Genomic DNA, 12,492 nt, shown 5'->3' with positions numbered 1-12,492 from the left:
GTAATCAGGCATTATGAATGGATATCCTAAACATATCCCAAGGGTAATGTTGACAAAGATATGGGAAAATGAGCCCTTTCATCAGAATCTCCTGTCCCAGCAATTCTCACTTTAAGAAATTTAGTTGAAGAAAATGACATGTGCAAAAAGCTATGTAAACACACACAAATGTGAGTTCAAGTAACAGGAAATATCAATGTCCTGATTGTAATTTTGCAAAATGCTACCATTGGATTAAAGTCAGCAAAGTGTATAAGGGATCTCTGTACTATTTCTTAAACTACATGTGAATCTATAATTATCTCAAAAAAAAAGCCTCAAAGATGCTTATTGAAGTTACTGTAATAATAAAATTGAAAGTAACCTAAATGTCCAACAACAAGAGACATTTGGTAAAACAGTTTAAACAAATTATGGTACAATGGGAATACCAGGTACCCATTAAGAATGATCATGTACATTATTTATTGACATGAAAAGATGTTCACGACATTGAGTGAAGAAAGCAAGTTACAAATCAAAGGTGAAATTCCTGTCTGGTAAGTATGCATTTGTTTACAAAACAGTGGGAGAAAAGCATACACACTCTTTAAAAAAAAAAAAATCAGAAACCTTTTCCTTTTAAAAGTAGAAGTTTGCCTCCTAATGAGTAAAATATTTATTATCTAAAAAGACTCCAAGTGAATACATTCCTTGACTCTATTCTTTATTCCTTAAGCCAGCGGCATTTTTTTTTTTTGTGAGGAAGATCAGCCCTGAGCTAACATCCATGCCAATCCTCCTCTTTTTGCTGAGGAAGACTGGCCCTGGGCTAACATCCATGCCTACCTTCCTCCACTTTATATGGGACACTGCCACAGCATGGCTTGCCAAGCGGTGCCTCGGTGCGCGATCCGAAGCAGCGAACCCCGGGCCGCCGCCGCAGCGGAGCGCACGCACTTAACCGCTTGCGCCACCGGGCCCGGCCCAAGCCACTGGCATTCTAGGAGATAAAAATTCTAGTGCTAGTAACTTGGACATTTAGACCCCTTATACAGTGTAGTTAGTTCATATGCATTTGAAACATTGCTTAAATACATATTCTATCAATTATAAGTTACAAAAGAATGGTTACTGAGAAAATAAGGGATTCAAAACTTGTATTAGCTGACAAATGACACAAACTTACTAAGCCTTTTTGTTTTTTAAGATACATTGCATCCCACTGTTCCTGCTGCAATGGAATTTTTTAAGTGATTTCTGGCCATTTTTCCTGAACCCCAAGCACATAGAAAATTTTTTAATTCATTAGCTTTTTCTTCTAGAGTAACAGACATCTGTTCTTGCCTGCCGAGTATCCCTTTCCTCAGTAATTCCACTTTTGGAAAAGTATTCTGAAGTCTGAAGCACAAAAAGTTTGTGTACAAAAGTGTTCATTGAAGCATTATTTAAACTGGTGAAAAACTGGGAACAGCAGAGATTTCCTAAAATAGAATTACTTTTAAACTGGTATATCCTTACTTACCATGTATTACACAGCCATTAAAAGTCATGTTTTCCAGTATGGAAATTCCTCAAAGAATTAAAAATAGAGATGCCCTATGATCCAGCCATCCCACTACTGGGAATCTAGCCAACGAACCTGAAATCAACAATCCAAAGAGGCTTATGCACCCCTATGTTCATGGCAGCATTATTCACCATAGCCAAGAAGTGGAAGCAACCTAAGTGTCCCTCAACTGACGACTGAATCAAGAAAATGTGATTTATATATACAATGGGATACTACTCAGCCATAAAGAAAGACAAAATCGTCCCATTTGCAACAACATGGATGGGCCTGGAGGGAATTATGTTAAGTGAAGTAAGCCAGAAGGAGAAAGACAAACACTGTATGATCTCACTCATAAGTGGAATATAAACCAACACATGGACAGAGAAAACTATATTGTGGTTACCAGGGGCTATGGGGGTGGGGGTAGGCGCAAGGGGTGAAGGGAGACATATATATGGTGATGGACAAACAAAAGTGTACAACCCAAAATTTCACAATGTTAAAAACTATTAAAACGTCAAAAAAAAAAAAAAAAGTCATGTTTTCCCAGAACACTTAATAGTACAGGAAAGTCCTCATGTTGGGTAGAGGAGAAAAAAGATAGAAAACTATCCCGTATAATTTGTCAAAACGTATTGAATTATAATGGTGCATTTTATTGTGTGTAAATTATACCACAATAAAGTAGGGAGGAAAAGCTGTCTTTTAGACAGTATGAGGTTCAAATATAAACCCGTGCTTCTCAAACTTGTGCTTACAAATCCCTTAGGGGTCTTGTTAAAATGCAGATTCTGATTCAGTAGGGCTGAGGTGGGGCCTGAGACTGCATTACTAACCACTTCCCAAGTGATGTGAATGCTGCTGGTTGGAGAACTTACTTGGAATAGCAAAGGTGTAAACTACACACCAGTTCATCTCAACGTGTGGTCTCTGGACCAGCAGCATTAGCGTGACTGGAGAGCTTGTTAGAAATTCAAATTATCAGGCCCACCCCAGAACTACTGACTTAAAAACACTTGTTTTAACAAGTGCTCCAGTTATTCTGATGCACGCCAAAATTTGAGAACCAATGCTACATGCATTGAAAGACATGGCAAGTTGCAGCAAAGTGCCAGCTGCTTTTCTCAGGATGATGAGATTTGGGTGATTTTTGTTTTCTTCTTTGCATTTTCCCATCGTTTACAAAAATAGTAAATGTTACATGTTTTTCAAAATGAAAATATAATTTTTTTCTGGTTATAAAAGTAATATATGGGTTCCAGGTCTAATATGATGCTGAACTGGCACCACTCCAGGAATCTGGATCTCCGATGTTTTTCTCTTTCACTCGTGCTACACGATTGCAAATCTGAACAGCATGTCTTCAGGCTGTGTTGAAAAACTCTGTGATGGTTAATCCTATGTGTCAACCTGACTGGGCTAAGGGATCGCTGGTAAAATATTATTTCTAAATGTGTCTATGAGCATTCGAATCAGTAGACTGAGTAAAGAAGATCACCCTCCCCAATGCAGTGGGCATCCTCCAATCCGTTGAGGACCTGAATAGAACACAATATGGAGGAAGGGCGAATTCACTTTCTCTAGGATGAGACATCTGTCTTCTGCCCTCTGACATGGGCACTCCTGGTTCTCAGGCCTTGGAACTCAGAGTTACATCATTGACTCCGCTGGTTCTCAGGCCTTCAGGTTCAGACTGCAGTACACCACCAGCTTTCCTGGTTCTCCTGCTTGCAGACAGCAGATGGTGCGACTTCTCGGCCTCCATAATTATGTGAGCCAATTCCTATAATAAATCTCTTTTTTTGTGTGTGTGAGGAAGATTGGCCCTGAGCTAACATCTGCCAATCCTCCTCTTTTTGCCCAGGAAGAGTGGCCCTGGGCTAACATCCATGCCCATCTTCCTCCACTTTATATGGAACGCCGCCACAGCATGGCTTGACAAGCAGGGCGTCGGTGTGTGCCCGGGATCCGAACCGGCGGACCCTGGGCCACCGCAGCGGAGCGCACACACTTAACCACTTGTGCCACCAGGCCGGCCCCAATAAATCTCTTCTTGTGTATATATATCTCATTGGTTCTGTTTTTCTGAAGAACTCTAATACAAACTCCATAGTCCGTTTTGGTACCTAAAGAACTCAGGATGACCTAGGGTGGTGAGTATGCCAGCCTCAGTTCTGAGCTGCAGACGAGATCACATGGAGTTCCTCCTTTCTTTACTCAGGGATCATTCAGTTGATCCTGAGTCTTTCATTAGAAAGACTGATTTTTCCAATCTGTTCCTAAAGATATTCATAGAATACAGTCATGTCCATCACAACAAGAAGAGATCAATCTTAAATATGCTGTGTCTTTACTGGAGGGTATTATGTTAAGTGAATTTAAAACTCTTTAACATTTACCATTTAACATTTAAACATTTAACATTTAAAACTCTTTAACAAAGAGCAGTTCCTCACTGGCATGGTGTTTGCTGTTGAAGGCACTGAAGTCCCTTGTCATAAGGTGGTTCTTGCAATGCGTAGTTCTTATTTCAGGCCACATTCGTGAGTGAAATAGTGACAGCAGACACACTCACACCTAGGGACTGTTGGTGTCACTACACTACCTAACAGGTAAGAGAAACTCAGGCACACAGGGTAACTTGGCAATAAATGAGAGCACTGTAGAACAGTTTTATGAAACAATGTCCTTCCTACAAGTAGAAGATGTGTTGCAACAATGTCGAAAATATATAATTAAAAAATAATAAACGCAGAGAATTGTTGAGTTTTGCCAATCTCTTCAATTGTGAAGAATCAAAATGCCAAAAGATTGATGGGCACAATTCCACCAGAAAGCTTTCATGCCGCTGGCACTGGACCTACTGATAGGTGTTCTCAGGAGTGGAAAATGAGGGGACAATTGGCAAAGCTGCTGAGCTGTGGCTGGAGTTCAACCCGGAATCACCGTCACAATATTGCTCAACCACATCACAGTGGATGCTCTTGGGATGACTAAAGAGGAGACGACGATTTCCAGTAAAGCATCTTCTGAAGAGCCTTGTAGCCTTTACTTCTCTGTTTGTACAACCACAGATACAAAAAGTTCATAAGCTGTGCAGCCCACCAGCTGATTTGCATAAGGTTGGACAGTTGTAACTCCTGATAATGACATCTTTAGAACAGGCGGTCAAGTTTCTCTGAAAAACACAAAAAGGAATCAGTAAAAACAAGCCAACTTTGGGGGCCCCCCGGTGGCACATAGCGGTTAAGTTCGGTGCACTCCGCTTCTGCGGTCTGGGGTTCGCAGTTTTGGGTCCCAGGCACGGACATACTCACCACTTGTCAGCCATGCTGTGGTGGCAACCCACAGACAATTAGAGGAAGATGGGCACAGATGTTAGCTCAGGGCCAATCTTGCTCACCAAAAAAAAAAGCCAAGCTAACTTCAAGCTGCCTTCAGATCTGGAATTACTTTTACTGGTCCAGTCACAGCAAGATTTCCAAAGACCCTGATGCTTTTCGTCCACATAAAGCCATCTTTGGTTTGACGTGAAGGCTACAACTATAATCTGGAGCAAAGAGTGTAGGCAGAAAATTTAATCAGAGGACTGCTGAAAGGCATGACACTGAGAAGGATGAGCAGACAAGGGTGAGCCTGTTGTCTTATGCTCAGCAGTCGTGGTCCACACTGCAGTTATGTGATAATACTGAACCTCTAGTAGAGTCACTTTCCAAGGTCTGGAACAGTGGCTGTGAGGCAGATTAGCAGGTGCTTTGTTTCAGTTGCAGCTTTTGGTAATAACATTTTGCATAAAACTCCCTTCTGACACAGTAGATGGGTCTCCAGTAATTGTGGAAAATCACAATGTGAATAAAAGTGAGTGGGAAATGACCAATATTCCTGCTAAGTGATGCTCTGGCCCCTGTGTCAGAGCTGTTGTGATCTCAGATTCTGTGCTTTTCAGCAAGAAACCCACTTAAAAGAGAGAACTAAAGATATCACCTACCAGTATGATCTGGAATTGATCAGAACACGTACTGTGGTTACTGGGGAGAGATTTTCGATGCACCGTGGGGAAACTCTCTATCCTGCCTTGAAGAATCTCCATGGAAACCACTAATGTATCTTTTCTTGCTGGATGGAACAGAGGAGTTTGAACTGGATGGAGAAATGGTTGCATTACCAGCTGTACGGTGGTAGAATTCAGGGAGTGCATACTCAGCTTATGTGCTTTGTAACTGTCTTTGCTCAACAAGAGACATGAAGCAAGAAGCATGAAAAGGCTGAAAATGAGAACGTAAACGCATACCTTTAACAAATTCCAAAGCAAAAAGCATAGCATATTGCCTATATGATGGAGAGCTCTGGCAGACACCGCATTAACTAAGTGATCAATAATGAGACAGAATGACATACTATGCTCCTGATGTGACACAATGGGAAATGTATTTCATCACCCATGTAGTAGTCTCACCAAAAAGACTTAACCCTGAACCTAATCGTGAGCAAACAATCAGACATATTGAATTATAAAACAAATTCCCACTGAAAGGGGTGAGCTCGGGGACTCTGCTGACAAAGCAGAAGGGGTCAACCACAGGAAAAGTGGTCCCAAACCTCAGTCTTGAATCTCCAACCCTGAATCTCAGTCTTGATGTTTTTGATTTAGAAATTCTCAGTCCACCTGACATGATTAAACAGTTTGGTAGATGACTCCACAACCCAGAAGTTAAAAAAAGAAATATAGAAATGGTGAAGTAATCGAACCCACAGTATTTACAATTTTGTGTTAAATTTAGAAATGTTTTATAATCATTCAGGATAATAATGTGTTTGTATTACATATTTTGAATGTCCCTAATGTTTAAGAGAATTTGACATTAGGGAATCTGACAGATTAGTCTTGTAATTTCAATTTAAAGGTATAATTTATTTTTAGATGTGATTTTAATTTAAAAGGTTTAAGAAATTCAATTAAATGTGTAAACACTACTATAAAATTGAAAAGAACTTGAATTACTACATTTGTATATTTGGTTTATTAGGTTTACCGGAGCTGTTTTAACGCATATTAAGCTATTATTTGTTAGAGTTGTCAGTCAGTCCCAGCAGGCACTGGAAATGTTTGGAAATTTAATTAATCAGGTTTGTAATTAGTGTTCATCACTTAGGCAAATTTAACTTCTCAAAATTATGAGATAATTGAATATTAATTAAAGAACAAGTGAAAGTGATTATTCTTATTTTTATACTCAAATTATTAAATGTACATATAGAATAACAAAATGTGTAAGTTGAACCTGAAGGTGTAAAAGGAAAAAGTTTTTTTCATTTAAAGTCTTAATAAAGTGGACATAAATTCAAACTCAAGGATATTGATTTTATGCACAAAAGCCTCCTTCAGACATCAAACTCAAATTGATAGGAGTAAGCCAAATTATTTCATAAAGAATGCGAAAGAGGCAAGTGATAAAGAGAGGTGACCAGTGTGGAGTGTGGGAGAACAAGAGGATGAAGGATGAGGAAGAGGAGAGAAACTTGCCCAGAGACTTGGAGACAGAGAGATGCGTAATGATGATTTCAAGAAAGTCTCTCTCTCTTTCATCCTCAAAAGAATTTCAGTACAGACCAACATTACTTTTTTCTTTTTAAATCAATTTTATTGAGGTACAATTTATATACATAAAATGCACCCACTCTGGGCCGGCCCCGTGGCTTAGCGGTTAAGTGCGCGCACTCCGCTGCTGGCGGCCCGGGTTCAGATCCCGGGTGCGCACCGACGCACCGCTTCTCTGACCATGCTGAGGCTGCGTCCCACATACAGCAACTAGAAGGATGTGCAGCTATGACATACGGCAATCTACTGGGGCTTTGGGGAAAAAATAAATAAATAAATAAAATCTTAAAAAAAAAAATGTACCCAAAGTGTACAGATTGATGACTTTTGACAAATGTGTGCTCCTGCCATAAGCCACCAGCACAATCAAGATATAACACATTGCCATCACCCCAAAAAGTTCTTCTGTGTCTCTTCCAACCCGACCTCAGACAGATACTGATCTGATTTCTACCATTACAGGTTAGTTCTCCCTATTCTAGAACTTCACATAAATGGAATCATACAGCATATATGCTTTTGTGCCTGGATTCTTCCATTTGGCATAATGTTTTTGAAATTCATCCATGTTGTGGCACATATCAATAGTTCCTTCTTTTTTTAATTGCTGAATATTATTCCATTGCATGGATTTGTTTATTCACCCATTCACCTGTTGATGGACATGTGGGTTGTTTCCAGTTGGGCCTACTATAAGTAAAGCTGTTATGAACATTAGAGTGCAAATCTTTTTTATAGACATATTTTTTCATTTCTCTTGGGTAAATACCTAGAAGTGGAATTGTTGGGTCACATGTTTACCTCTATAAGAAACTGTCAAACTTCTTCGAAGCAGTTGTAGCATCGTACACTCCTCCTCACGCTTTTTCTCAGTACTTGCTCGAGTCAGATTTGTTTCTTTTTTTTTTTTTTTTTTTTTTTGCAGTAACATTGGTTTATTGCAGTAACATTGGTTTATAACATTGTAAAAATTTCAGGTGTACATCACTGTACTTCTATTTCTGCATAGATTACATCATGTTCACCACCAAAATACTAATTACAACCCATCACCACACACATGTACCGAATTATCCCTTTCACCCTCCTCCCTCCCCCCTTCCCCTCTGGTAACCACCAATCCAATCTCTGTCCCTATGTGTTTGTTTATTGTTGTTATTATCTACTACTTAATGAAGGAAATCATGTGGTATTTGACCTTCTCCCTCTGACTTATTTCACTTTGCATTATACCCTCAATGTCCATCCATGTTGTCACAAATGGCTGGATTTCATCGTTTCTTATGGCTGAGTAGTATTCCATTGTGTAGATTTGTTTCTTTTCAGTAAGAGTATTTTCACTGGTCTCAAGGTGGCCCCAATACATACTGGGAGTGCAAAAAAGATATTCCAGTAAATGCTATTTTAGCTGGAGGAAAAGAAGCCCAACCCACAGGTGACTTTGTCTTCTGCCTCTAGTAACTTTCCGTGACTTTCCAGGGCCTGGCCAAGGGCAGTCCTTTGGACCCAGGAGTATTGCTTTCAGGGAGGAAGTTACTTTGGTCCGCCCATTAATTGATCTTGAGTTAACCTGATCCCACTTTGACCCCTGGGGTAATGGAGAGAAGGGGACCCCAGGCTACAGGCAGTGACTGTGATTGCTTATACATCTTGGCACTTACAAACAGAGGCTATTCAGAGCTGCATGGAGGAGGAAAGGGACTTTGGAAGATGACTCTTGATAACTCAAACCCTTCCCCTTCCCCACCCCCAATCCCAAAGCAGTTTCTCTCATCTGTTCACTCTGGGCTTTCAAGGAAAGGAGGAGAGGGACTCCCAAGCTGCTTGGTTGCTCAGATGAGGCTGCCTACAGGGCGCAGCCACCTTCAGGCCCAGTTAGTGTCCTTACTGAGCAAGGATGCTAAGTGTACAACCTAGAAATAGGTGAGCTGGGGAAAAGAGACCAGGCAGAGGCCTCCAGGTGGCAGTAACAACTCCTCCACCCAAGGATGAGAAAGAGGGGATGGGACCTGGCAGAGGTGCATGAAAGAAAGCCCAGAGGTACAGTGGTTTGGAAGGGCCTGGAGACAACGTGACAGGACTGGCGAGACTTCTTCAGGGAGATGCTGTTGTCGGGGGAAGAGGGAGAATCCCCCTCTGCCCTTTTCCTTAAGGTTCTTCTGGCTGGCCAAATAATTAACAAGACAGGTTAGCAGGAGAAAATAATACCAAGTTTAATAACATGTATACAGAGGAGAAACTCAGAAATGAGCAACTCGTCCCTCTGTCTAAGCTGCTTGCTTAAGTATTGCAGCTAAAGGCGAGGAACGTGTTGGGGCTGGGTAGTGGTCTGGGACTTCAGAGGGCAGGAAGACAATTCTTTTCAGGGTCATCTATAGATAATGTGGTCAGGGAGAGACAGAGTTTTTGATAAAAGGGGCTTGGTGCCTTTCCTATTGTAACCTCTATCCTACATTATCTTTACAGCCATCATGATAGAAGATCTGTTCCAGGAAGGAGCCACCATGTCAAATTCTTTAGGCAGTTAGTGGGGGAGGTCACATGTCTCTCAGAGAAAACAATCAAGGTAAAGAGATATATTTCAGGGTGGCCAAATCTTGATCTCCCACAGTCCCGCCTTTGAAACTAAAAGTTTCACAGTCTTTTTGAAACTTAGAGAAGTTTCATATTCCAGAAGCTGAGTTGGTAGATTGTTTCATCTCACTGAACACATTTCTTAGTCCTGATAATAGATCAGTTCAATTAAGTTCCTTTTGGAAGGTGGTGATGCAGGTGGGCTCTCAAGGTTACGCCTATATTATGGAAGCAAGCAATCAAGTATTTAATAGAAGCATTTCTGTGTAAACGAAAGAAAAACAAGGTTAATAGTTGGAGCAAGTTGTAAAGCAGTTTCTGAGTTTAGAGGACAGCCAGTTAAGGTTTTAGACGTCAGCGTCAAAGCATCTTTTGCAGTTTAAAATGTCTCTGGGGCCGGCTCTGTGGCTTAGCGGTTAAGTGCGCGCGCTCTGATGCTGGCGACCCGGGTTCGGATCCCGGGAGCGCCCCGAGGCACCACTTCTCCGTCCAACGCGAGGCCGAGTCCCACGTACAGCAACTAGAAGGATGTGAACCTATGACATACAACTATCTACTGGGGCTTTGGGGGGAAAAAACTGAATAAATAAAATCTTAAAAAAAAAAAATAATAAAATAAAATAAAATGTCTCTGATGGTGTCGTCAGGTCATCTCTTAAGTTTATATCAAGTCCATCAGCTTCAGTTTGTAAGGCTTCAGGAAAAAGGGCAGGTTCAGTTTTCAGTGATTTCAAATGAAAATGATGGAAAAAATCAAAAACGTTAGTTTGGAGATCTGTAGCCAGATATTTCAGGAGACTAGAAGAAATCAGGATCCAGTCCAGTCAACAGATATAAAACAAAAACCTCAAAAGACAACAAAACTAGGATCTAATATCCGCAAATGTATACTATAGTTTTTACTGAAATATAATTTTTCTCTCTAAAATCACCCTCATTTTTATTAAGATAGCCAAATTAAAACTAACTAGTTTGCAAAATATGTCTAGTTCCAATAGAGTTGGCCCAATTATTTACATAAGTACAGCAAGAATAGCAATTGATCACATAGGCTCTTTTAAATCTGCTTTGCTGGAACTTTTTATAAGGAATCTCAGATTGAACTTTAAAGGCCTCTCCAGGCCAGGAAAGCCAAGCCAAGGATTTTGTCATCAGACTTTGCCTGTAATACCTACAGATTTGGGTGAATTCCTCTCTTCTGAGGTTCCCCCACAATATTTCGAGGTTCCTTGTGCCTGCCAGATAAGTGACATTCTTTACTTATCCTGGTAAGTGCTGCTTGGAACATAAGGTACCAGGCCAATATTTCCACGTGGCTTTATTCCATAAAGTCCAATCTTCATTCCTCAAAAGCTGTATGGTTATATCGCAAATATGATGTTCCAGTCACAGCCTTGGTAATATAACCAGTGTTTCCAATTGTGTCCTGTTATAAGGAGAACAGATTCTTATTGAACTTATGGAAATAACTATATTGCCATGAAAATAACAATACTCACTCACTAAGAGTTTTTAAATTCTGGAGGGATCAGGTAGAGAGAAAAAGAGAAATATTTCAATTTTGCTTACAAAAGTATCATTTACTAAATTGCCATAAATCATAGCTAGCTCAGGAGAAAAGAGAAAAAGTTTTCCTTAAATCTGAAAAAAACAAAACATTAAAAATTCAGCAATACTTCAAATGAAAAATCATAAAAATTATAATCATCCTTATCAGTTCATTCAGTCCTGTGTAATCCATTCTTGATCCCACTCGTTTTGTTAGCAGCTTCATGAAGTCATCAGTTTCTCCATCGGATTTCTGTAATTTTTTTACCAAGTTCAGTTTTATGATCAGAAAGTTTATCAGAAGGCTGTACTCCAGTGTAAATGTCAGAGTCCTTTCCATGATTTTTTTGAAGTTGAAACATTTTGCAAAAGCATTAGAGCAAACAAATAATTCTGTAAACAACAAGACCTCAAAATGGCAATTGACAGAGAAATTTGGTTAATTTTGTGACATACACACTTTAAAATAATAATAACCAGAATTATGACTGATAACCAGAACAGATCAGAATTTCAGTAATGTTATACAATTTTAAAACACCTATGTCAATAACATTTGCCCACATAATAGCACCTAAGCAGATTTATCATCACTTGTCTGACAATGCTTTCCATGTAATTTAACATACTGAATAAGCCTAATAAGTTAAGTATCTTTCTCCTTATAGGAAGAGAGCAAATTTCTTTGAGAAGTTCCAGGGCCCTTTGAAAATTCTCAAAGAAAAAAAGTAAAAAAAAAGACTTTATTTAAGATATGAATTTTGGGGAGCTTGTCAAAAATATAAAAAATCAAAGCAAACAGAGCATTAACAGTCCAAAAAGCCTTAATAGAGAGACCTCAGTCTTCTGAACACAGGAAATTATTTTAATAGGTTTTTTTTTTTTTTTTTTTTTTAGGTAGACTTACTCAAAGGTAAAGAAAAATCTTTTATAACCTCTTTATCAAGTTCAAGGAAATCATCCTTTTAAGAGAAATAAGACCAAATTATAATTTTGTACCAGCTTACTTCTGATATTAAAACTCATTTACTTAATTAAATTCATTTTAATCTTAGCCAACTTGACCATGCAAAAACTCCTTTTCCAGAATTCCTCTTCCACAAACCTTCTATAACTTTCTTTTTACATTCAGAATTTGTCCCATGTCTTTCTTTTCCCTCCTAGTACTTGAGGACAAATTTATCTTTCTTAATCAATCAAACAAAATATTTTCATTCTTTGTATCTTTTTTATACAT

The 12,492-nt window shown here is 39.4% G+C and overlaps 1 pseudogene; it reads left to right on the top strand.

Moving 5' to 3' along the window:
- Positions 1 to 13: 13 nt before the first annotated feature.
- Positions 14 to 5,730, top strand: LOC147915014 (kelch repeat and BTB domain-containing protein 2 pseudogene; annotated as a pseudogene).
- The last annotated feature ends 6,762 nt before the right edge of the window (positions 5,731 to 12,492 follow it).

The sequence above is a fragment of the Ceratotherium simum genome, chromosome 16 (assembly GCF_057802395.1).
Source record: "Ceratotherium simum simum isolate JZ-2026a chromosome 16, ASM5780239v1, whole genome shotgun sequence".
NCBI lineage: Eukaryota > Metazoa > Chordata > Mammalia > Perissodactyla > Rhinocerotidae > Ceratotherium > Ceratotherium simum.
This window is presented reverse-complemented; position numbering and strand designations above follow the sequence as displayed.